The 27,579-nt window shown below is 36.3% G+C and overlaps 1 pseudogene; it reads right to left on the reverse strand.

Moving 5' to 3' along the window:
• Positions 1-1,588: 1,588 nt before the first annotated feature.
• Positions 1,589-27,164, reverse strand: LOC107024810 (annotated as a pseudogene).
• Positions 27,165-27,579: the final 415 nt, after the last annotated feature.

Here is a 27,579-nt window from a genome sequence, read left to right on the forward strand (position 1 = left end):
GACCAAGCTAATTAGTTTTATAAAATTCAAAAATATATTCAAGTTGTCTCGAAGTTGATTTTGTTATTTTTCTAATAAAACACACTCACACAGTGAATTTATATAATCCGCTCTATCTGTTTATTTCTATTATGTTGAGATCTTAATACCCATGCTTATGTCAAGCGATTTGTTTAGGATCTTTTTAAATTTTATTCATCATACCATATCTAGGAATAGTTCATGTCGTGACACTAAGTGATCGGCAGGAATAGAACATGTTGGTCTACAAATTAGGCAAAATCAGTTCCAATGGAGACTACATGATATAGTTACTCATCAGATCCTAGTATATGTTTATAGACATCAAATTAATAAAGTCCTCCTGTTGATCAAGCCTTAGATCAGGCCAGTCATATAAAAAAAGTCTCAACCACTGCGCAATTAAAGATTCTCTGTGGTGTTCATTCTATGAACTTCATGGAAATTCAATTATTAGCTCGACCGATTGAGACAGGGCAGATGCGACCGATGGAAGGGATCTAATTTAAAGAAGGAAGTCAATTAGGAGATTTTCTTCACTAATATAGGTTCCACCCCTGAAGTTGGAGCTTAAGTATAGACAGAGTAGGGGGTCATCGGGTACACGTGAATTCATGTGATTTCATTTTGTGATTTGAAATCATGAGATGAAATTTCAAATTCTTCAAAACACTTGATTTGGAATTTCATATCATGATTTGAAATCATTCGATGACTCAATTTCATCAAAACGTCGCCTGATTTGAAAATTGCATATCATGATTTCATATTTTCAAATACAAAATTTGACTTACAAATCTATATTTTTGTACAATAAACCCTACTATTTTGTATATATAGAATATTTTGTAAGAATATCAAAGGATAATATATTCACGGAATATGAACACGATGACATAGTTACTAATGAGAGTACAGTGCACAAGTCATGCTCAATTTTATGTTTTTACTGAAGTAAAGTTTGATTAATAAATATAATATACTTTTTTATAATAGCTTTGTTATATTGTATTATACTTTTGTTATTTGATAAGATTGTATAAAAAAAATTGGGGCAATTTTTGAAAGTTTTCAAAACTTGTGTTTGCTTTTGCTAATCACATTTCAAATAAATTTGTCAAACACAAATTGCTTTTTTTAAAAAACATTTTTAAAAAAAGCTATTTTAAGAAAGTACTTATAAAAATAAGCAAATTTCAGCAGCAACGCCAAAGGGGCACTGCAACTTGTTAGTAGAGCAAGAAGGCGCTTGAATCTAAGCATGGAACCACGCTGGGAAAGGGAAAACTGGATCATGTGTCCTCACTTGTTTCCTTATGGTTTCTTCAATTATCTGTAACCCCTTTGAAAATTATGATTAGAAAAAAATTGTCCTTTAAGCTCTGAACTCGATTATCCAACATCACCAAGTGCTTTCAAAAGAAAAGTAGGGTTTAAATGTAAGGGTTTTTTACTTCCATGTCCCAGCTCATCAAAGCTTATTTTACAGCTACACAGATTTTACTTATGTGTTTAAAGATCACAAGTATCAAAAAAAAGTTATATCACCCACAAATGTTATAATATGTTTAAGATCAATGTTTTCATTTTTTAATTAAGTTGTGTTAAGTCAACTATGACAATCAAAGTAAAACGATGGGAGTAGTAAAACTAATCAAGCAGCGGTAAAATCTAGGGTACAACAAGAAATTCGAAAACCCAAAATCTAACACCAATGGTGCAAAGCCTTTCAATTTACTTACTAACTACCATCGTAAACTGAATGTTACCACAGCAACAAGAGTGATGCATTGCTGATTCTTCAGATGACGATAAATCCAGAATCCAACACTTTAAGTTGTTCCTTCAATAAAGCTTTACATGTATAATCTATAATCATCGTAGGATCGATATATATGAATTGAACTGGGTTAAAACCTTCTTCCATGCCACAAAGTTCCCGGAACCTCCACCACGATAAGTTCTGGTATCACAGAAGTCGAAGTTGAAGAAAGAACTGCTTTGGGAGCTTATTGGAAGTTTTATGAATTATGATAACCACTTAATGTAAGTTTCTATAACGGAAGCTCATTACAGAAGCTTATCAAGTTTAGCTTCCAAATCTGCATTGAAACCATCTTGACAAGGTCTTGTCTATCCTCAGGTGTATATTCTTTTTTCAGAAGGGATAGCACTTGAACGTGTGCTTCTAATATATTAGTGCTGCACAAATATAAAAATGGAATTAAAGGCTCAGAATCTTTTAAATGATAAAGAAGTACAAAATACAGAATTCGCAACAATACAAAGCACGACCTTTAACACGCTGAAATTAAATAAATATGTTGTTTGTATATTTTCTTAATGTTTTGACCTTAACCCACAAAACTTAATTAAATGTGTTGATTTTATATTTTCATAAACACTTCAGCATGTGTTTCATGGTCTAATACCCTCGGACCGTGGGTCATGGACTCCAGCATTTCTGACCATATTTTCAGTGACAAATTACTTTTTCAAATATTATTTATCCTCAGCCTCGTTCGCTGTGTTGTTACTTTAGCCAATGGGATCTAACCAAAAGCAAAATGAGTTGAACAAGTTAATATTTATCCTTTGTCACTGTAAACTCTATTCATTATGTTCCTGGTTGTTCTTTTAATCTTTGTATCTGCCAGTCGTGTGACTTGTACCCTATATTAGACATCATATTTCTTGATGATTCTTTTGTTATGCAAGACCACTGTACGAGACAGACGACTGGCTTAAGAGATGAATCTCACGGCCTCTGGTACCTTACCTATCCTAATTCTTCCACAACAAGTCTAATTATAGACCCTCCAAACATTTGGAACACTGAGTTTATAACGCCTAGTTTGTCTAGTCTAATCCACATTAGCTTGTAAATCGTGTCAACTTTGTAAACACACCCACACTATCTTTCCACATAGTGCTCAGAATCGTGCACAATTTTTTTCATTAATTCATTCTGATAGTTGGGGGCATAGTAGAGACGGTTCAACCTTTGGATGTTGTTATGTTATAATTAGCTTCTCATTGATGATTGTTCAAGATATACTAAGATTTTTGTAATGAAAGATCGTTCGAAGCTACTTTCTAGATTGAAGAGATTTTGTGTTGAAAGACAACATCAATACTTTTCATAGTGATAATGCCTTCAAATACATATTCTCTCAGTTTCACCTGTTTATGGCTCATCATGGATTTGTTCATCAGTTATCTTATTCATATACCCCTTGGCAGAAGGGTAGCAGAGAGGAAGAGAGGCACCTCATAGAGACTGCTCATACTTCTCCCATGAATCATATTTCCTTATTCAGTAATTTTTACTCGGTTACCTCTTTACTCTCTTCCACCTCGAGTTTTTGAGAGCACACGTTATGTTCATAACTTAGCCCCTAGAAAGATAAACTAACCCCCTAGCGAGCTCTCAAATGTGTCATTCTTGGTTATTTTCGGGTTCAAAGGGGGTATCGTTGCTACTCACCAAATATTTGTTGGTAACTTATGTCAGCTAATGTCACTGTTGTGAATGCATTGGAAGCTAATCGAATTAAGTATTTAATTATATTCTTAGTAGCTTTTTTATTATTCTAGAATAGGATTTATGTTTCATAGATTCAAGGATTATGTTAAGTTATAGTTATTAGTTTGGAATAGGATTTAGATTTCCTACTTTCTTTGAATTGGACTTCCTATTGTTGTAATAATACTTCATACTCTCTTCCATAGAACTCTAAGGGTCGTTTGGTTGGGAGTAAGTTATCCGAGATTAATTATCTCTGAATAAGTTATCTCGGGATAAGTTATTCCACCATGTATATGGAATAACTTATCCCATCACTAAGGTATAAATGGTGGGATAAATAATCCAAGGATTACTCAATACCTCCAACCAAACGCAAGATAAAATAATCCTGCATTTTATTCCAAGATTATGATACTTCAAAGCTCACACCAAATATCTACTAAGCTTTCAGACTCTTTTTAACGAGCTTAAGTTATATATAAATTAGCTTGATCTAGGAATTCGAACAAAAGCAAGGGAAAGTTGAGGTCAATTGATTTATATTTTTTTGTTCATTACCCTGTGACTCGATCCTTCCCTAAGAATCCTAGCAATATAGTATCAGAGAGATATCGTTACAAGTTTGTGAAATCAAATAATCAGCTTGCACGTATTTTCACCTAGTCCCTCACTGGTCTTCATATTGGTTAAATCTATAACAATCTCTGTATTTATTGGCTTACATGTAAAAGGATTGTAATGTATGGGCTCATTGTAATAATGTGTTTTACAAAACTCAATAATATGTTCCTCTGCTTTACTTCTCACAAGTATGTAGATTTAAAAAATAAACAGACTACATAAGTTTTATCATGCTATAACTACACAAAAGATCTTACTTAATGGGTTTGAAAAGTATTGCACGTGTCGATGAATTCTGCAGATAGAGCCTCATTTTTACCAACACCCTAGGTAAATCTTCATCTATAGTTGTGTTGACCTGTGCCAAATAAATGTATCAGCATGTAGTTGAAAGAGAGGGAAACACTGATCGAATAATAAAAGATTAGCAGGCATGATGTTTGTTGATTTAAAACCAGTTTGGTTATTTTGGTTCATTCAGCAATTTTTGTTAAACAAAATCAGTGTTGCGCAAAGATTTTTTCTTTAATTCAACAAAAAATAAGCTTATCTATTTGTTTACCTTCTGAAGGAGCTCGGAAATCTTTTCTGGTGAAGCAAAAGCATGCTCCTTGAGTGGCTTCGTAATCCCAGACTCCAGTTTTTGATTTTGACTACCAGATAATGCAACTTTAACAGCNTGATCGAATAATAAAAGATTAGCAGGCATGATGTTTGTTGATTTAAAACCAGTTTGGTTATTTTTGTTCATTCAGCAATTTTTGTTAAACAAAATCAGTGTTGCGCAAAGATTTTTTCTTTAATTCAACAAAAAATAAGCTTATCTATTTGTTTACCTTCTGAAGGAGCTCGGAAATCTTTTCTGTTGAAGCAAAAGCATGCTCCTTGAGTGGCTTCGTAATCCCAGACTCCAGTTTTTGATTTTGACTACCAGATAATGCAACTTTAACAGTCGTAACCTGTAGACATTTCATACCGAATAGTTAAAATATTAAATATGAAGGTTCATAAGGAAATCAACAAATCTGCAAAGTCGAAAACAAATCAGTTTTCGACTAACACTTAAGCTCACAACCACATTCAGACCTCTGATTACAAGTCCTATAACTGCTTCCCATGTCCATCAGTAATACATCTCAGGTCAAATAACAATGAAATTGATTCACCATAGGGACAGTGTGGGGCCATACCACCACCACCAAATGCAAAAACCGAGAACGCCAAGTACAATTGTGCTAAATAAATCACTTGAGATTTTTGTAAAATAGAGGGTCACATTGTATTGAAAATCAGCAAAAGGACACTGATGGTAGCCATATTTATAGATTCCAAAAAAGCAAAAGTATGTCCTATTTCATTTTACAAGGATTTTATGTTGTCTAGTAAGGAATCAACATTCATCTAATTAAATAACTATTTGTATTTGTAGCAAATTACCTGAAAAATAGACAACAAGTGGTATTTTAGCTAGTTACCTAAGTTATAGATTTCACGATATAGTGATGACTATATAAAATTTCACAGGGACTAGCTCTAAGGTTGAGGGACTTGTGTCTTATGTTATAAGTCAAGCCCTAGCCCAAGTGAACTAAGTCCAGTATTTAAGTGGAGAAGGGTAGAGCGCGGTCACATCATCCGTCAATTCGAAGGTTGCCGTTGGTCCAGAAGATTGTCTCCAGACTAATTCCTCAGTCATGAAAAAACAAGCATTTTTTGCTTGTCCAATATTTTGCTGCCCGTGTGTTTTTAACCATCTCCATGGAGTACCATATTCCTAAGGACAATGGAGACAGGTAAAGAGCTAGAGTTCTTCCCAAAAGTTCTCCCAGACCCCTCCCACAGACCATAACCCCCTCCCAGAAATCCACACTGCATCCATTCCATTTCCAGTGTGTCTAAACTGAGCGGCTAACATAAACTCACTTATCTTACCGCCACAATCTCTAATTCCTCTCATCCCATATAGGTATTATTCCTCCAACATTCATCCCTACCACCTTAACACACACTTCTCACAATACTACCTGACACCGCCATTTCAGTTTCTAAAGTAAGTGCAAATTTACCCCCATTCCTTATGCCGATCTTGATGATGACCCTTTTGTTCAAGTCACTCATCCCTCTCGTATTACAACTATTTATCCTAATATCCATTGACCACATCTTTTTATTCCCCCCTATCTTCACGTCCTACCCCTCCTTTCCTTTCCCCTACCCCTATTCCTCCTTCCATACACCACTACGTTTCCCCTCCACTCTGTCACCACCTAATTCCTCTTCTCAAAGTTGTGTCAAGACTTGCTACGCCACTACCTCCACTCGACACTTGTTCTATGTCATGTAAGGGGTTCAACTTCACATAAATCTCCCGGACTTCCGAAGTTAAAACATTTATTTCTGACTCATTTTGTTAACTTCTTCTCCCTTCGATGATTGCTACGAGTTGAGGATGTTCCTCCCTTCCATTTGAATCCCTCATTTCCCAATTCGTTGCCCAATGCTAGTGCCACCACATGTAACAATTCCTTCGGAACAAGTGTTTTTGACAGTTGCCCCCAATTATTGACATCAGTATACTATCCATTCAGCCCATCCACCACTTCCACAAATCCCTAAACCTCCTTTTCCTCTTTAAGATAAGGTTAACCAGAAGAGCACTTAAAAGTTGATGAGAACTCGATTAATTATTTATAAATAGTTCAAAGTCACACTTATAATGAATAAGAATACATGGGGTGGAGAAAATGTTCTTCATCAGGAGAAGAAAAGGTACAACAACACACCCAATGTACCCCGACAGAAATCGTAAATTATTAAAAGAACAAAGTTAAAAATGTTGAAAGATTGCTCCTACAAATAAAGAAAAGAACAAAAGATGAAAATTGAAAACAAAACTAATCTTTGTCACAAAAGAAATAGTGGTTCCACCACTAACTTAGTCACTGACATAATGAACTCCTCGCAAGTAGTTTTCAGGCTTTTCTCCAATTCCTGCATTCAAAGAAGCTTTTTACAAATTGAATTTCTAAAAGTTTTGTATTCATCATTCATATAGCCATCTTTTCACCCTCCCCAACTTTTTCCCAGGATGAGGGTTGAAAAGTCACATCTTTCCATGGAAATGACAAAATAAGAAAGGAAGGATAACAAATCATTAAGCATAACTGGACAAAGAGGAGGTCAAACCTGTGTTACCACCCTTCTACCTGTAATTAACTATAAAAATTACAACATATCTAGTTTAGTCCCACCAAGTGGAGGGTAGACTCGTAGAGTGTATATAAACCTTAGAGGTGAGGTAGAGAGCGGTTGTTTCCGATAGACCCTTAGCTCAAGACAGAAAAAGTTCAAAAAAAGACTTAATGGAAGTACAAGAGACTAGATAGTGACAAAAAACAATAGATAGTAGCAGAACAGTACTACCATAAAATAATTGCTATAATCGAACTACACAGAACCATGGATAATAAAAAAAAATCGAATAACAAGAAACTACAAGAGTAGTACAACAACTATTGGTAAGGGAAACAAAACAATGCACTCCTACCTACAAGTATGGATGCACTCCTACCAACTAACCTTCTACCCTAACTTGTGTCCTCCTCGACACCTTCCTATCGAAGGTCATGTCCTCAAGCTGACACTAAAGCATCCTATCTAATCACTTCTTCTCAGTACTTCTTTGGTCTACCTCTATCTCTCATGAATCGGTCAATAGCTAACTTCTCACACCTTCGCACTACGACATCCACGGATCTCCTCATTCACATGCCTTAACCATCTCAACCTTGCTTACGACACCTTGTCTCACTCACCTTGTCTTGAATATCCTCATTTTTAATCTCATCTCTCCTAGTACACCAGCACATACATCGCAACATCCTCATATCCGCCACTTTCATCTTTGGGAGGTGAGAGTTGTTGACTGACAAAACACTGCCCTATACAACATAGCTAGTCTGATCACCAGCACTCTGTAGACTCCCCATCATAGTTTAGGTGGCACATTTTTGTCAATCTTCCCATTTCCCTAGATAATAGACCCAAGATAGTTGAAACTACCTCTCTTATGGATGGCCTATGTATAAAGCCTCACTTCTACATTAGCCTCATGCATCACACCACTGAACTTGCACTTAAAGTATTTAGTCTTGGCCTGATTAACCAGAAGTATATAGACTCCAAGGTTTGTCTTCAAACCTCCAAGTGATTTTATTTGCCATAGAACTTAGGTGAAGAAATTAAATTGCCTTAACAAAATAATTGGGATAGAATAGCAGTCCGAAAACAATTTTAAGACCTTTGCATGATCTTGAGAATTCACAAATTTTTTGTAATGGATGCATCTAGGAATTTCACCAATAATGTTGATGGAACTCCAATTTGGCAAAGAAATGATAATTTATTTGATTTATCAAAATAAAGATTGTGGAGCTCATGAATGACTAAGAAAATTGACATGAAAAGAATAAGAAAATACAAATGCAATACATAAATGTGCCCTTTGACTTGGCCTCGGTGGCATCTATATCTTCCAACTTTGGGATGTGCAAGTAAGCTCATAAGCGTGCATAAAATTGAATAAGTAGACACATGAGTCCAATGAATGAACTCAAAAATTTTTAAAGAAGAATAAATGAAGTTATAATAAAAAAATATCCTATAAATATTANTAAGCTCATAAGCGTGCATAAAATTGAATAAGTAGACACATGAGTCCAATGAATGAACTCAAAATTTTTTAAAGAAGAATAAATGAAGTTATAATAAAAAAATATCCTATAAATATTATGAAATAAGCATCCTATGCGTATTATGCCACGTAGGACATATGTATCTACTTGTTCAACTTTATACAAGTTCAAGTGCCTGGTCCACACCCAAAGTTGGAGGACATATATGTCAATTGAAGCCAAATTAAAGAGAACATTTATGTATTATGCAAAAAAACAAATCTAAAGAACTGGAACTGAACGGCATCCTAGAAACACCTGTCCACATAGAATTTACCCAAGGTCAGATAATTAAGCACGTGAATGTCACTTTTTTTTCTATCCCTGGTTGTGTAGAAAGGAAGATGAATTCCATGAGAAGTACTCAAGGAAGGGCATGATGGAAGAAAAATGCTTATCAGGTGAAGTTGCAGGAGCTTATAAAAGATAAGGAAGGGTTTCTATGGGACAAAAGAGACCCAAAATGTTTTTCATAAAGTCATACATGATACTCGCCTGCTAAATTGGAAGAATCAATAGAAGTCCATGCATCATTAAGACAAGGTTAAGATTTATATAGGGAAAAAAAGGACCCTCGGAAGTTAATAAATGATACTCATCATAGGCTATCTTATCCCTCTAAAGAAGGGCTAGGACATAACAACTATATAACTTATATGTTGGTATTTTTAAGAGATAGTGCAGCAAAAAAGGGTTGAAATTGTCTCTCATTAATTTCTTAAGCAAAGAAAGGCTTCAAATAGCCAACTTAAAACATAATATCTGTATAATTAAAGTTCAAACAACCTAAAATATCTGAACAACCAAAAAAAACCTAATATAAATTTGAAATTTAAATCATCCTAAAACTTGCAAGTTATTTTGCTAAAAAGAAAATTACTGAAACAACTAAAAGCATTTTTCAACACGCTCGGACTCTTCAAAAATGTCAAGGGGTGCATGTTGAATTCGCCAAAAGTAGTGTATTATTGGAGAACTTCAACACCGATGCGGCATTGAAAGTTAAGAGTCCGTGCTACTTAGACTTTCGTAACATAACTTTTTTTTCTTATTATTCTTTTCTGCTTTTGGTTTTGTGCTTAAAAAATACCCTCACTAACTTTGTCTTGACTAAAAGCTTTTATGAAAATGCTTTAACTTGTACATTGATAGGATTTGGAAGAAATGTTTTTGTAAGGATCATTCTTCCATTATAACATTCCATAAATTATAAGTTTCAAATATGATTTCATTTTCACAAACCAAATTTGATAGTTTTCGTTGCTGAAACTTTGTGAGGCATTGAGATTATTACTTTCCATAGTTGAAAATAGCTTGTGCGTTGAAAAGAAGCACGGGTTGAAAATGAGTTTAAAATGGCCCTAACGGTTTTAAAGTGGATTGAAAATACCCCTGAAGGTTAAAAGTGAGTTGAAATTTTGCCTTGACGGATTAAAAATGGGTTGACAATAGTTCTTTAGAAGAACTCAGGGATCCACTGTTGGCTTTCACTTAAAAGATTGGGCAGCAAAAAAGGGTCGAAAATGCCTAAGAAGAACTCAGGGATCCACTGTTGGCTTTCACTTAAAAGATTGGGCAGCAAAAAAGGGTCGAAAATGCCTCTCAATAATTATATTGAGTATAGGAGGGCTTTAAATAGCCAACTTGAAACACAATATTTGCAAATTTAAAATTCAAACAACCTAAAATATTCCAACAACTAAACAAAACCTACTAGAAATTTAAAATTTAAATCATCTTAAAACTTGCAACTTATTTTGCTAAAAGAAAATTACTAAAGTAATTAGTAACTACAAGCAATTTTCAACAGTTCGGTATTATCTCAACCATAATCCAAGCGCCAATTCTTTTTGTTTAGAAAAAGAATCTAAAGCTGCCAACAGAATCACACCTTCAATGCTGAACCAATGCTAAGGATAAGCTCAAAAGCATCATTGCTTTAGCCAAATAAACGTGTAAAACATTTAAAGGGGGTAGTTTTTACTCATGAGGTGTCTTTCGGGGATTTCACCATAAAATGTAAGGGAAGACTCAAAAACGGAAACTAGAGCTAAAAGGGTTGCTCAGATATCAAAAAGAACTTAACGAAAGGAGTTAGTTTACAAAGAGAGTCCCAACAAAGAAAAAATGGGAAGATCAGAGTAGTACCAGAACTCCAGAATAAGGGAGCACATATTTTCTGAACATGTGGCCAATAACAATCATCAATTTTAAAAGGTCTTAAATTAAGGGTTCTCAGACCTCATTAATCATTATCAGCATGAATCAGTCAGCTACTGCTAAACAAGGATTAAAAGAGCCCTTGAAGGGACACTCACTAGAGTGTACAATGTGTTGCCACTCACTGTTCAGGGCTTGAGAATACATGCTTCCTAGATGTCTTATTTTTTATTTTTAATTTGGATTGTGAATGAACTATGGTATTCGACATGAAATATCTTATTCAATATCCTCCAATTGCTTACCAATCTATGATATCACTAAGCAAAGAACTACGGGACAGATAGCAGACCAAAAAAGTGGAATGACTTTGCAACAGGTTGAAAATTATATTGATTAATGAATTTCTGTAAACACTTCTCTATACCATAATTCAGCTATGTGAAATAACCTTTTGAGGAAGCATAACCAGTCCCAAGTACAGATAAACTAGGAGTGTGATGCAGGTAATAGTTAGAAAAAAATTGTCAAATTATGACTACTGTCGATAATAACAAGTTCGGAATTTAGGCATAGATTGATTATTTAAGTGATGATTGTTTATACAGAAGATTCAACCAAAATGCATGAAGATTAATCTTTTATGATGAGACGAGAAATCTAAATAAAAGTAACTACAATCCAATAATACAAAACGCTACTCAAGTTAAAACTACTGTAAACTAGTGGAGCAGATACCTTCTTGGCGTCAATTTGACTTCCCAAAACTCGTGGAGATAAAGTTCTAGATAATGAAGTTGATCTCGACCAGTCAAAGATTGATGCCTGACCCCTTAGAATCCGTNAGTGGAGCAGATACCTTCTTGGCGTCAATTTGACTTCCCAAAACTCGTGGAGATAAAGTTCTAGATAATGAAGTTGATCTCGACCAGTCAAAGATTGATGCCTGACCCCTTAGAATCCGCCTCAGATGCTCCTGGAAATTTATAAAAGAAAATCTTACAATCTAACAGTCAATCAAACATTAATCTAAAGCTAGAAAATTGGGCACGTGTAGCATGAGATTTGAAGGCTTAAACTGATGGTCCCTTCCACTACAGAATAGGAGACGGTCAACGGCCTTGAGATGAGATAAGACAATCTTTTGATTATAACCGAGAAATCCCTAAGGATAAGTTACGCTCGGTTCAAAGCTCAAATTTGAAGGCTTATACAGATGGACCATTCCACTATAGAATTGGTTTTTTGAGAAGGTAATCATTTTGTTAACAAATGGGGTGAAAACCTCGTATACAACCCGTATATCAAAAGAAGAGAACCTACATCAAAATATGGTTCTCGACAACAGAGATCCTCTATGCAAATAGGAACCTTGAAAGTACACCAAAAGAAACTAGAGACAAAACCCTACTATACAAAGCCTTGCTCCACCCCTTTGAATACCCTCCTATTTATCCCTTTCCAAATGACCCACATGATTGCCAAAGGGGAAACACTCCATGCCATTGAGCTTCTGTTCCCCCTCCTATGAGTCCAACTTAGTAAAACCGCCTTCACTGTGCCCAGCATTCAACTTTGTCATGCCTCTTTCACTGTGTCTGGCATCACCAATTGCATCCTAAACAAGTTGAGGCCTGAGGGTCACCCTACATAACCAATTAGCCACGTTGTTTTTCTTTTGCACTCTTACACATAAAGCACCAACTAACATAGGTAATCCTCCTCTTCCTCAAATTATTCTCTTTTAAGATCGCACCCTTCCCGCCAACCATACGAAGAAACACACCTTCCTCACAACTCTAGGAATCTAAATAGAGGCTTAGGGGAAAGTATCATCCCCTCTCACTAGTAATCTCTTATAAAAGAGCTAACAATGGATAATCCATCTCCACTCTCACTAGCTCCATCCATCCGATAAATTATTAGGATTGACTGCCCATGTGAAAGCTCAATCAGATTGTGAAATTCTTCCATCTCTGAAGCTTGTAGGTTCCTACCAAATCACAAGTCCTCATGAATATCCCCTTGTGAGACCCACTAATTAGTTAGTTGGGTTGTCTTCTCTCTTTGGCAATATACACGATATAAATAAGGAGAAACTTTCCTAAACTTGTTCTCCCCACACCATTTATGTGCCCAACAACTAATTTTGCTCCTTCCCTACCTAAAATAAAAAAAGTCCACAAACTCTGTTCTCCCATTCAGAGTACTCCTCCACAAACCGTGAGAATATGAATACGAACAAAAATAGAATTTAAATCCTATATAGAATAGGAATAGAAATTGAAATAGTATATAGAGTCCTACTTGGAAGAGGATTGTATTGTAATTTCCTAGTTGGAAAATGAGTCTAATGAAGTGTCTATATAGGGTCTCAATGTAATAATATAGAGACAGAATTCAATAATATTTCTCACATGGGATCAGAGCCTCTACAACCTTGGCAGAGTAAGGATTAAATCAGGGAAATTGTGAAGGAGACGAGGGTTCCAAACTTGACAACAGAGATCAAATGGGTTACTTGGTGTGAATTCACTGAAGTCAACTTTCCATTTCTTCCTGACTCCGTAAAAGATGATTTCATTCTAATATTGAATAGTGAGAAGAGTAAACTCTGCCTTTACAACAAACTGGAAAAATATCCAAAAAGAGCCTCTTCTACATATCAGATAATGTAATTATCAAAGGAAAATACATCTGCTACAGAGAAGTGATGGACAATGAAGAAATGAATACCAGCATAAATAGTAGATACTCAATACTCACCAACAAGTGCGAAAAATCAAGTTCCTTATGTGTGACTGAAAATTCTATGTCGAATGGGGCAATCTGGAAGGCACCTTAAGTTAGAATCCTGCAGCCATGACAAGAACTAGGAATTTCATAAGCAAGTAGACAAACCTGCCTGCTCACTCAGGATGAGTAGATGCTTTATTAGGAAAAGTTGTGCATCCATTGATGACGATCTTTTGCCAATAAGTTTGCTAGCTTTCTGAAGGAATTAGAAGTTCAGCAATAACAAACAGCATATTGAACAAAAATACTAATGATACACATTACGAATTTTAACAGCATAATCAGCAGAACAGTCAAGTACATGAACTTCAACTAAAGAAACTTACAAATACATGAACTTCAACTAAAGAAACTTACTTGAATGGATAATGAGCAGAACTCTACAGCTTCCTGAGAAAGATAAAGAGTAAGGATCCAGTAACATCTGGCTACGATTAGAAGGGACATTGATAGCAAAAGTAACTGCTTACCTGAGCTAATCCAGTAAAAACAGCTAATTCTAGAGAACAGTACAATTTTGATAGACATGAGACGGTTTTCTCCAGGGGAGGATACCAGGTTCCGGAAACATCTTGGTTTTGTTCAGTCTGCACCAAATTTATAATAAGGAATCAGAGAATATGGTGCAAAGTAGCAAAAGAAAAAAAATAAGGAATAGAATATGGTGCTAAATCGCACAAAATCATGTTTAACAGCAAATAGGCAGGAAAGTATCAGCAAAAAAACAATTTAAAGTTACATAAATCAGCATAAATCAACTTAATTCTCTTCTAAAACAATTTTATTTCTAAAACAATTTTATTGATATACACCATGTCTTTGAGAAGGTTGCTAAAGCAGCACACTTGACCTATTGAAAATAAAAGAACCAATTAAAAGATCCATAGTCTATACTAATAGAAATCCTAAAACTCTTTCTTAAAAGAGAAGAATTGTAATATACAAATTCCATCAGACCTCTGATTCCAATTTTTACACCTTTAGCATTAGTATTGCTTGCTTCCTGTTAAAGAGTGACAAAAGTCTCACATCGGTGATTAATGAGATGGGTGGACTCCTTATAAGGCTTGGGCAATCCTCCTCTTTTTGAGCTAGCATTTGGGGTGTGAGTTAGGTCTAAAACCTAATTTCACATGGTATCAGAGCAGGGCGTGAGGTGAGGTATTAAAAAATAACAAAAATCCCACATCGATGGTTAATGAGATGGGTGGACTCCTTATAAGGCTTGGGTAATCCTCCTCCCTTTGAGCTAACTTTTGGGGTATGAGTTAGGCCTAAAACCTAATTTCACACTTCCTACAGTGCAATATATGTCATCCAACTAGAATCACAGGTCAAGAATAGTCAGTTCACACCCTTGAGCAAGATATTGATTTACAGAATCTCCATATATCAAACTGCAACCTCCACAAGAGAATGCAAACTTCTCCACCAAAAAAATTACAAAGACCCCCAAAAATAAAGATACAGATAAAAGTTATCCTAGCTCTTACTTCCTCTAAAGATATATGTTACAGAAATCAACTGAATGCCCGTCATAGGACAAAGAATTTGGTACTTACAGATGGTGAATCCAGTTCTGCTGAAACAGATTGCTCCAACTTTTTAGGGTAATCCAGATCCTCGTCTGAAGGAATATAATTTGCAATCTGAAAACAAAGCAGGGAAGAAATCAGACCAAATTATTTGTAGACCACTGGTTACTTGTAAGGAAATTCAAGCATACAGAAACCAAACATACATATGTGCTCCTTACTCCAGCCATCCCAACTTATATGGTCTAATTCCTTCTCTTATCAATCCCAATTTATCATATTTTATAGACATTTTGCATCTCCATACAAATCCATTGGAACTCCTAGCAACAACTACTACAATCATCACTGACCATGTTTCTCATTCAAAGACATCTCAAGCGAACGTTATACAACATTGAAGCTCATACCACTTTGCATTGTTAATCCAAACAAATGATGCACGGAGTAGAAAACGGAAATATGGAGGAAGGAGAAAATATTATCTTGGAGCCGAATGAACATTGAACAAATATCAAATCAACAGTACCAAAAATAAGGTAAACATGAAAAGTTCCATCACAATGATGGATAGGCCCATATTTTTCCATAAACATGTAAATAAATCAGATGTTGGGTGCTCTGTTTGTACCTAGGTAGCACAACCATGGTGCCTTTTTATAAAATTATTCTAGGCTATCAAAAAGGGAAACTATAATATACAACCTTCTAAATTTTCATTTTTCCTTATTATCTCCAACACAAGTGAAACTAAGTATTTCAGAAAAGGATGAAGTACATACTAGATTCAAGTTCCAAAAGGTTACTCAACATCACATAAGTTGGTATAATTCACTCAAGAGCCTATTTGATATGTCCAATTGTCAGAAGTCTGCCACAAAGCATATTCCTCCCACCGCGCAAGAGTCAACTTTCGAGAAAGCTATCATGATAACCCGATCATAAGAAAGAATGGAAAATATAAAAGCTTCAAACTCCAATGGAGAATTACTCACTTCCACTAATGGGCGATTCCGTTTGAAGGTACTACATATCACAACAATGGAAGATAGTGCAGCTAAGAGAACAATAAAGAGAAAACGCTAAGCTATGAGCAACAGTATATGGTATATACCATGAGGCCTAATTTAACCAAAATCAATGCAACAGGAAACGAATGCCTAATTTATCCAGTAAATAATTTTGGCACTACTCATCCATCCATGAGGGTGCTGATTAAGTGATAATATCATCTCATGTCCGAGTAACAGATAAGTCGCCAAACAGCATTTAAATAAAATGCCCGAGCAATACTTGGGATGTTACCTCATCACGGATATAGGTGCGAGCACGAAAAGTTAATCGTTCATGAACATCTGCTAGAATCCTGTCCAGCGTTGGACGTAGCCCAGCCAATGACTCCCCCCGTCTGCTCAGTTGTTCTCCTAGAACTTCAACTTTGAGGATATCAACCAGTTCACAAAGAACTTCCAGGTTTGTTTCGTGAATAAGTTTAGGACGCAATGTATCATAGAGGAAAGTACACCTGCAGTTTGTAGGGAGGTAATTGTAACCTTAAGAGACATAGAGATCAAGCTACTTATCATAAAAAAAAAAAACAAAGCTCAAATTCCAGCAGCTTCAGGGGCATATAGACAGTACTTCCTTTGTCCCATTTTTATACAACACATTTTCCTTGTTCGTCTATCCAAAAAAGAATTGACAACTTTTCCTTTAAACTTACATTTCTACCCTTAATGATATTATTTATTGTCATACAAATGTCTATGGTCTGTTATAGACCACAACAACAACATACCCAATGGAATCCCACTAAGTGGGATCGGGGGAAGGTAGAGTGAATGCAGACCTTACCACTACCTCGTGTAGGTAGAAAGGTTGTTTCCGAAAGACCCTCAACTCAAGGGTAGACTAAGTGGGCCTACTATAGACAAAAATTTTCAAAACTCTTTCTTTCTTTTCTAAACTCCATGCTCAGCAAACACCATAACCTAAAATGGGATGGAGGGAGTATAACATGTCAACGCTTCATTAAACTGCTTGTAACTGGACCAACTGAGAGATGGGGTGGGAGCACATGGATATATATGCTATGCACAGAATATTCATATCATGTTATGCAGAGGACATAAGCTCAAAAGCATGACTTATCATGAACTACATAAATAAGAATATTTATAAATAAAGGAGGCAAGTAGAAATGTAGCTTGAGAATGCAGGGGGCAGAGAATATCTGATTGCGTATCTCCAATTACTAGAACGGAGCAAAGATAAAAAGTAATGTTATCAAGTGAACCAAATAACACGTTTCATTACCTTCTCATATATGAAAGGTACATGTTTCACTGCTGATTAACTTACTAACACTGAAATCTGCCATTAGATTCGACTATCAGTAACTGTAACTCCCTCCATTGATATTATCTAATCACATTAACTTGACAAGAAAAACTATAAATATGGTAAAGCTTATATTCGAGGTCAAATTTTGATGGATAAAAGTGCAAGGCTTTCTGTCTCTCTGCCCCACAATCAGGAAGGACATACATGTACATTAAAATACCCAGAGAAGGAAAAAAGAACTTATGAACCAAAATAAAGGTACAGGTATAATGGACATCTCGTTTCATATATCACCCATGGGGGCAGTGTTCAGGAAAGCAAGTGCTTCATTGCTTTAAGCAGTGAAGCGAAGCGAGAGTTCAGTATTTCAGCCAGCTGAAGCGAGGCATGTGAAAGAAGCGGCCGCTTCTAGGCTTGAAGCGCGATGCGACCAGAAGCGGTGAAGCGAGAAAAGCATCGCTTTTATTTTTTTCAAATTAGGAAGTGGTCAACTTTAAATAATAAAAAGAGGTATGACTTACCTAATCCTTAAGAAATTAGAATAGTAAAGTTTCTGTGTACTCTTTCCTTCCAGTACTTCTTCTCTTTTCTTTCTTCGTCTTCTCTTCTTTCTTCTTCATTTTGGTGCAGTGGCACTGCTAGCTAGGACTTTCTTCTTTTTTGCTACTCTGCTTTCCTTTGTCGTGTATAGCTTTGATTATTTAAGTTATATGTTGCCGAAATTTTTTCCCTCACAGTGATCAAATATATATGGGAAAAGGGTCTGATATACCCCTCAACTTTGTCATTTGGAGCTAATATACCCCTCACAGTGATCAAATATATATGTGAACCGTTTGTATAACGGTAAGGTCATATATGAGCCACTTTCATAACGAGGGGTATATCAGCTCCAAATGACAAAGTTGAGGGGTATATCAGACCATTTTCCCAATATATATTGCTGAATTGTTTTGTTTCTTAACAATGACTAAAATGTTGAATTTTTTCTTTTATAATCATAAAAATATAATGTTGTTTATTTTTCTCAAATCTTATCCGCGATGTAAAATGGCTAGCCCGGGATGAAAATATGGGAAAAAAGTTGGTGATACTAATAGGATGAGAATAGTATGTCTGTTTTGTGACAAGGAAATAAAGGGGGCCTTTATTTGGTTTTTAGTATGAATTTTTTCTTATATATTTGTCTCTATTTATTTTGGTCTTTTTTCTTTTGATTTCACTTCAATGAAGCGAGCACTTCACTTAAAGCTTGAAGCGGGACCGTGTCAGTTTTTTACCGCTTTGCGCTCCCCTAAACATTGCATGGGGGAGTGACTGGAAGCCACAGATAGTGAGAGAAGTCAGCATATCACAAAGAAACACATCACACGTAGTAACTGACAACAATTAGGTTTCCTTAGGCCTTATCTGTTTGCATTTAATAATAGTCTTAATCTTAACCATTCATTTGTCAGTCATTAAGTCCGCTTGGTTTTAGATCTAAATCATTCAAATGTCAATCATTAAGTATATTTTTTTTTCATGTTACAAGCACTAAATGGGTTTGAATAGGGGTGGAAAAATTAAACCCAACCCATTTAGGTTTGGGTTGGTTATTGACCGCCCATTTGTTCGCTCAACCCAACCCATTTCAACCCATTAAAAATTGAGTTGATATGTAAAACAAAATGATTTTTGAGAAATCTTGTCAACATATTTTTAATTTTTTTTCCTTTGATTTTATATGTTATTATATAAGAAAGAAAAATTAAATGGGTTTGAATAGGGGTGGCAAAATTAAATCCAACCCATTTAGGTTTGGGTTGGTTATTGACAGCACATTTACAATTGCCAGCACCAACAACCATTACCACAACAAACATTAATCACTACTGACAATTGATATACCGTGGTTTCACGATATTATTAATACTTTTTCCTTAAGTTTAGTGTGTCCAAAAGCCTTTTTGTGCTAATTTTTATATAAGTTTCTCCTTATTTGCAGGAAATCTGTTCAAAGATGTATGCGGAGGTTTTTGAGCGAAGAAATGCAGAAGAGACCACCTACGGAGCTTGTGACGGTCCGTCATGCTTGTGACGGTCCGTAGGTGGCAGCGTAGTGCAGCTGCTGAAGGAAGATGGGGAAGTCTGACCAAGTGTGGGGTTACGGAGTCCATGACGGTCCGTCGTGTCCATGACGGTCCGTCCTGCAGGTTCGTCATGAAGTTCAGAGAAGTAATCCCAGTACCCATATTCCAAGAGTTGAAGTGTTTTGGAACGAAGACCCTCGACGGACCGTTGTGCCTATGACGGTCCGTCATACTTGCCGTCGAGGGTAATGAAGAGAGCAGCAGAAGAAATTGCACAAGTATGGGACGACGGAGTCCATGACGGTCCGTCGTGACCACGACGATCCGTCGCGAGGTCCGTCGACCCAGCCGCGTTTTGACAGATTTCCAGCAAATAGAGTCCTTGTTTAATTAGGTTTTTATTTTCTATAAATAGTTCGAAAAACCTTGTTTTTGAGGTTAGACTCTGGATTATTTGGTTAGACTCTGGATCATTGTTAGACCTTTGAATATTGTGAGACTCTTGATTATTTTGTAGACTCTTTGAGAGATTATTGATTATCTTGAGACTTTTATCATTGATTGTTGGTGACTTTTGCTGATTAATCAAGTGAACTTTCGGATTTTACTCTTTCTCATCGAAGTAAGTGCATGAATTCTTATATCACATATTTGAATATTGTAATTATGACTATGGGTAACTAAACTCCATAACTAGGGTTGTGGGAACCATAGGCTAATAATGAGGTAAAACCTAACTAAAATAACAATTCTAGAATAGTGTCTTGCATGTATTGATAATTCTTTCGTTTAGAAGTCTTTTTAACGGTTGGCCAACGTTAGAACTCGCCTTAATGCTACTTGCCGAACCAAGGAGGTAGATAATAGGAAAAGAATTATCAACATAGATTTAGTGTATACTATCTAATAGGCTAGTATTGATTGGTACGAGGTAATAACTTAGTCAAATATCGAATACGACGCTTAATATGACATAAAGATAAGGGTTAGTATAGCAACACACGTAGCCGGACCAAGGTGCGGACTGAAATTTTCTAGATGCCGGACCAAGGATTTAGAAATACATAACTTATCACTTTGCATGCAAGATACTAGGAAAGAATTGTTATAGTTAGACATATCAAGTTATGAACATGTGGGGAACACGTAAACCCTAGTTACTTTCATTAATTGATTAAACTCCAACATTTGAAGCTGTTAGTTGTCTCTTTCAATTTCGCTAGTTATTTTCATTTATTTAGAAATAGAAAACCCCCTTTTTATTATTTTTGCTTTCCAAGGAAGTAATTGACTGAACAATAGTAATAATAGATTGAAGTTAAGTCTAAACTATTTTCCTCGTGGGAACGATCCCAACCTCACTAGTTGGGTTATTTACTTGACACGACCGCTTTACTTCTTATTTTGAGAAGTAAGTTTGAGCGTATCAACAATCACCGCTATATATAGTCAAACCACCATTATCATTCATCACCACCAATAACTATTACTATTATCCACTACAAAACTATTAGCCGCCACTACTAACTACCGACCATCGCAACTAGCTACTACTCACAACCACCACCAAGAGCAATCACCAACACCATATAATTTTTTAAAAGATACAGTAGGAGATTAATTTAATATTTTGTTTTTTAATTTCATATTTATTAATTTATAAATAAAAACATTAATATGTTCAATTTTCGAAAAAACAAACCGTCCTAAACATTTAGTATATAGTTTTTAATACATCTTAATTATTCATGTGCATTCAGATTCAGATATCTAAATCTTAATATTTAGATGTGTACTTAATCCAAACATCCTCAGCTTAATGAAAACAAATGAGGCTTTACCAAACTTCATGATTTTACTTTTTTGGACATAGAAGATGCTTTCTTACCTAACCGACAAATATTAAGGGCAACAAGCACACATTTTGAAACTCTTAATAGGTGATGAGCCAACCCTTTAATCTTCACTTAAATAATGCTCTGCTACCTTCTTTATCAAAAAGTAGTTGTTTAACCACCTTTTGAGTTAAAGCTTATACTTTTGTTTTGGAGAATAAGTGAACGCATATACTTGAAATACCAGGTTCGCTTTGAATTTACTATAACTTTCACATGTAACCTCCACATTTGTATCTCAAAGTCAAAGATTTAAGGTCATAAAAGCAGTTGAAGCAGAAGAAAATGTTGACCAGACTAACTTGATATATAAACATAGCACATATTCATAACTGATGGCCAGAGCAACCTGCAAATCTAAACCAGAGGGAAATCTGAGCAGCTCTTTCAGAGGAATAGATAGCTGTAAATCCCTCAGGACGGCTTCAAATTCCAAACCAGGAACTTATCTTGTGCTAGCCCTAAGATCTAAAGTGACAATCACTAAGCTATTGGGCAGCCTCATGGTCCACACTGATTTTTATTAGCACACAAATAATGTCTGAAAATGTTTACACACACTTACAGCTGATAGCAACTCTGGCCTAAGAAGGTTTAAGCATGGCACAAGCTACCAAAATAGCAAAGTCTTACAGGCACAAAAATTTTGCTATGTTGCGGCTCTCTTGTTTACAAGTCGCGTGAAAAACAATACAGATAATCCAAACCTCCCTCACCCCCAAACAAACCAAGACAAGAAAAGGAAAAAAGAAGCAAACTAGAAAAGAAGAAGTGGGAAAGGAAATTAGTAAGAAGCAAAAATTGTTCAAATGCAGAAAGAACCCCACAAGAGAAGTTAAGCAACTCACAGAGGATCTACAAGAGGAGTCAAACTCGAAATGTCCTCTGAAGATGATGGAAAGAAGTGATTGAAGAGTTGATGCTCCAGCTGACACACCTGCATTTACGATGTCAAACGTAAGGTATGGAGACATATATCACAGTTTACCCATATATACCTTTAGAAGAACTGTCTGAAGCAACATCAGATATTTACTTTGACAATAGTGATTCATAGAAAAATATATAGAAGTTATGATTCCATCCTCAAAGAAACCAAGGCTGCTATAGTTTTAGCACATTTATTCTAAATCCAATTAGAGGAAATATTCATCTATACTAAGATGAGCTAACTGTTGAAAGAAAAAATAAGGCGTGGCTCTCTTATTTACAACAAATTACTTTGATTTTTTTGAGAATGAGAACTAATTACTTTGAATTAATCCTGTCAAATAAAAGAAAAATGATGTCGATTGCTCATATGACTATCAAAACTGGGAGGTCAACCTTGAATTGTGTCTTTTCATCTTCTTCTTATACCCCCACCAAACACCACAAAAAGAACAGTCATCCAATTTTTGTAAGGCAAGATATAACAATCATACCACGCTCTAGTACAAAATGTTGTAAATATTACTGATGTCATTGAATGTACCTGCATTAAATATGCACATCCAGATCTAGTTAAAGACGATAATGCTTCTTTCCTAGAAAATTCAGAGATCCGCTGTTGCACTATACCTCTTATCTGAATTAAATGAAACAGAACGAGTACTGATTAACGACGAAAGAAGGAGAAGAAAAAAACAAGAAAAAAACCATATATTTAAATATATATTGATCTATAGAACTGAAAGGAGCAGCTTACTACTTACCAAGGAAAGGCGCTGTTCACAATAGAGTTTGTGGCATTCTTCAAGAAGTTGAATATACTCTTTTCTAGGTGTTCTGCTTTCAATTTCCTCCAGGATAGGCTTAAGCTGCAGGTAACTAGGTTCGTTTGGTTCATGGATTACACGTAAAAGCTAGTCCTAGTTTCTTTTCTCTTTTTTTTTTTTTTTGAGATTAGAAATACTCACTGCCATACAACGAATTAATAGAGTTTCTACTAACTAAAAGGCAAGGAGATGTTCCAATATTACCTCATTTGCTGCAGCCTTGAATCGTACATATATTATAGATGACTCTATACCCTCGGCAAAAGATGTTTTGTTACCACCGCTGCTTCTTATTGCAGCCTGAACCTGATAAAACGGGTGTATTTATCTCAGAATATGCAACCATTCATCTGCAAGAAAAGATTGTAGTGCATAAGACAGATTTACCTGAGAAGAAGTGCTTCTAAGAACGGAAAGAACGTGAGTGCGAATCATTCCCAGAGCTCGAGACTGTTACAAGGGGGCCAAGGTAACACAGACAGAGAGAAGGAGAATGGGCAATGGGATTAGAATTCGTATGTCCAAGAATGTCATAAAATCATGCCTTGTATAAAGAAATGCAATTTTATATATGATAGTAGATTACAGAATGTTGATGTCAATTCTTTTAAGTACCTGAAGTTGTCGAAACTTGACCAAATAAATGCTGCACTCTGCATATTGTGGGTAACTCTCTACATATCTTCAGTGATGCAGAGGAGAAAGTAAACACAATGGTTATTTGTGCTCTTATGCATAGATTTACAAGCTTAACTCAATAGAACTTAATCTTGAGAAAAGAAGTCATATCCCTAGAAGAAACCTGTGACTCCAGACATGTCCACATGGTAAACTTCACAAATAACCAAAGAAAAGTATGGATGGTACAACATTGCAGTGGTTCTAATATTCATAGATTTCAATGCAGTAATATGAAATGTAATGTCACTTACGATATGCACTATCAAGTCTCTTAAGCAATGGAAGAAAATTTGTACTACCAACGGTCATGCTAGGAGAATAAAAAGTGGTAGCAACCTGCAAACAAGAGTGCAAGACAAGCATGAGGAATCAAATCAAAAAAAAAAAACAACAGAAAACTGGGTAATTTGAAATTTGGAGAAGTTCAAGTAGGAGAAGAGCAGGACTTGAAGAGAAAATTTAGCACAAGATAATTCAAGTTGATACAATGCCCCAATTAGATGTAATTAAACAAAAAGGCATTAGAAAATTTTAGTCTAATGGTCATGATTAAATCAAGAATATCTACAGTAGAGAGTGACAAGCTATTCCTCTTTAAGGAATTTAAAAAAGGAACTCTCAGTTCCAAAAAAAAATTAAAACAGGAACTCTCATTCTCAATCTCACAAGTGAAAAGGTTTTCCTTTAGAAACCACCAAGCACATAAATAGGAGAAAGAAGAGTTGCCCAAAAGACGAGATTAAAAAAAATCATCTTAAATAAATAACTCGCTAAGCAAGAACATCAAAATAATCCAAAAGAACTAGATTGGAAAAGCCAAGAAAGAATAGCTTTGGGTGACTCATTTGTAACATGAGGAAGAAAACAATCTAGAACCAAAGCTTTATTTACAAAGGATAAAGCTCTGCCCTCCGATGTATGGGTGTGGAAAAAATTTAATTAAAAAACATGAAATCTCTTGAGGCAGAAAGCTCTCATCTCTTAAAGTTGTTTTCCATAGTTCAAACTCTCAGTTAGGTATATTTCCTCACCGTGTATCAAAGCATAAAAAATACAGATAGCCTCAATTCTCTTCACTCAATAAAGTTGATGCAGAACCATACCCAATTCAGATAGGCATAGATAGACTACTGTGGAAATAGTAAAAAGGAATTGAATAACAATGGAATATTATCAACAGAAATGGCAATCGGACCTTACATTCTCCAATTCATCAAAGTAATTTAGCTTATTGTGAAGTGATTCTGCAAACTCAATTAATTTCTGCTTCTCCAAAAGCTGCAAACAAAAAAGAAATTACACAAGAAGATTATCCAATGCTGCTTCTTGTTGTTAATTATTGCCTCTTTACCTGTACATCACATGTCCATTAATATTAGACACTGATAGGGAACTCTGAATTTCAAATGCCACTCACTGGACATTAGAATACACAACATTGACATGAATGGTAACTAGATAATGCTTTAAGACAAACAGCAACTTCAGATAGAAGAAAAAACAAGAAAATGCAAAATGAAGAAATGCATTTACAAGGTTCTAGGTGGCAATTGAAGATGTTTGGCAACTATAAAAGATATCATAGACTTTAGTCCATCAATATAGTAGATTGCCAATGAAGACTTTCAACATCATAGAGTAAGGCAAAACAATGTTGATTAAGAAATTGAACTACATAGTTACAAGCCTATCTTCTTATCATACAATTAATAGCTCCTCTGCTCCTCAGAATTTTGAACAGAATGAAAGAGAAAAGTACAATCTACAGCTAAAGTAACCACAGATGCTAAGAGAAATGGGTTGACACACCAGTCTATCGCACGCATCNTGTCACGGGGTGAATTTTTCAGCACCGTGAAGGACAGTCAAGAAGGCTTGCACGGCTCTCCTAAACTTCAGTCCAACCAAACGCCCAAAGAATCTAAAGCAAGAGTCCACAAGCAAAGCCACAAAACAGAAAATGAAACAAGAAAGGAAGCCAAGTTTGGGAGGCAGCAAGGCCAATTTTCCAATATTTCCAAGAGAGCTTCCAAGAGCTTTTTACAAAGTGAGAGAGAAAATATTTCTAAGTGCTGATATCTATCCTATCTGAATGACAATTTAAACAATATACAATGGACTCCAAAGTGAGCCAAAACGTTTTGGAAACAATTCAAAATAAAAGCTACAAGTGGCAGATTCTGTGAGGCTGAAAAAGAGGCAGCTTTGTCTTCACAGCTTTACTGCCACATGGCAGATTGCTTGCACAGATTTTGTCTTTTAGCCCTTGGCTGGCCTGGTGAGCATGGCCTGTTTCTCCATGTTGGCAAGTAACCTCCATCATTTGGGGAGGCAGTTTGACAAGGCATTTGGACCCTCCAAGCTTTGAGGAAGTGCAACTGCGTTTTTCGAATAGACGGAATTTAATGTACCGCCTTGCGGGGCGGGACACGCTCCCCCGCCTGAATTGGCGACGACCCCGACGCCACATAACTGCATGTACCGATGGACCTTGTCGCGAAATTGCCACAAGTCCTCGTACTTCTCCCAAGTCGCCTCTTCCGGTGCCGTTCCCTTCCAGTGCACTAGGAATTGTGAACTGGAATTGTTCCAGCCTTTGCCACGAACTAGCTGGTGATCGATGATAGCCTCAATTTGTTTGTCCACAGTAGGCGGCGTGATGAAGATTCTGGCCCTCTCGGACTGCCCCCGATCCTTGTATTCTTTGTCTTCAAAATAAGGCTTTAATTGGCTTGCGTGGAAGACAGGATGAATCTTCAGATGGTGCGGCATGTCTACCCGATAGGAGATTTTGCCAGCCTTGGCAACAATCTCAAATGGCCCCTCGTACTTGCGAATCAAATTCTGATTCACGCCTCGCAGCGACTTGAATTGCCGGGGATTCAGTTTCACCATGACTCTATCTCCAATCTGATAATTCACCGGACGTCGCCTACGATCAGCAAATTTTTTCATCTTTCGGGCAGCCTTGTCAAGGTACGACCATGCAAGGTCGACCTGTTCTTCCCAGGCCTTGGCCATCTGATAGGCACCTGGGCTTTTGAAACCAGCATCAACAGGCAAGGACTAGGGCGTAGTTGGCTGCTGCCCCGTCGCTAACTCAAATGGACTCTTCCCCGTTGCCTCACTGCGCTGCAGGTTATATGAGAACTGGGCAGTATCTAGCAGCCTTGCCCAGTCCCTCTGATTGGCACTAACATAGTGCCTCAAGTAGCACTCCAATAGTGCATTGATCCTCTCCGTCTGCCCGTCCGTCTGAGGGTGGAAACTGGTCGAGAAATGCAATTCTGACCCCAGCAAGCTAAACAGCTCCCTCCAGAACGAACCTGTAAACCGGGGATCACGGTCGCTGATGATATGTTTAGGAATTCCCCAGTATTTGACAACATCACGCAGGAAGATCCTGCCAGCTTCCTTGGCTTTGCAGTTAGCCGTG

The sequence above is a fragment of the Solanum pennellii genome, chromosome 7 (assembly GCF_001406875.1).
Source record: "Solanum pennellii chromosome 7, SPENNV200".
NCBI lineage: Eukaryota > Viridiplantae > Streptophyta > Magnoliopsida > Solanales > Solanaceae > Solanum > Solanum pennellii.